This window comes from Arachis duranensis, chromosome 3 (genome assembly GCF_000817695.3).
Source record: "Arachis duranensis cultivar V14167 chromosome 3, aradu.V14167.gnm2.J7QH, whole genome shotgun sequence".
Classification (NCBI taxonomy): Eukaryota; Viridiplantae; Streptophyta; class Magnoliopsida; order Fabales; family Fabaceae; genus Arachis; species Arachis duranensis.
Genome location: NC_029774.3, coordinates 44,138,943 through 44,139,275, shown reverse-complemented (window position 1 = coordinate 44,139,275; position 333 = coordinate 44,138,943).

The following is a 333-nucleotide window of genomic DNA, read 5'->3' as shown; positions in this document are numbered from 1 at the left end:
ACCAGTTCCGGCGTTTAACGCTGGAATTTCTGAGGCTGATTTGCCACGCCGGTTTGGGCCACCAAATCTTGGGCAAAGTATGGACTATCATATATTGCTGGAAAGCCCAGGATGTCTACTTTCCAATGCCGTTGAGAGTGCGCCAATTGGGCTTTTGTAGCTCTAGAAAATCCACTTCGAGTGCAGGGAGGTCAGAATCCAACAGCATCTGCAGTCCTTTTTGGTCTCGGAATCAGATTTTTGCTCAGGACTCTCAATTTCAGCCAGAAAATACCTGAAATTACAGAAAAACACACAAACTCATAGTAAAGTCCAGAAAAGTGAATTTTAGCT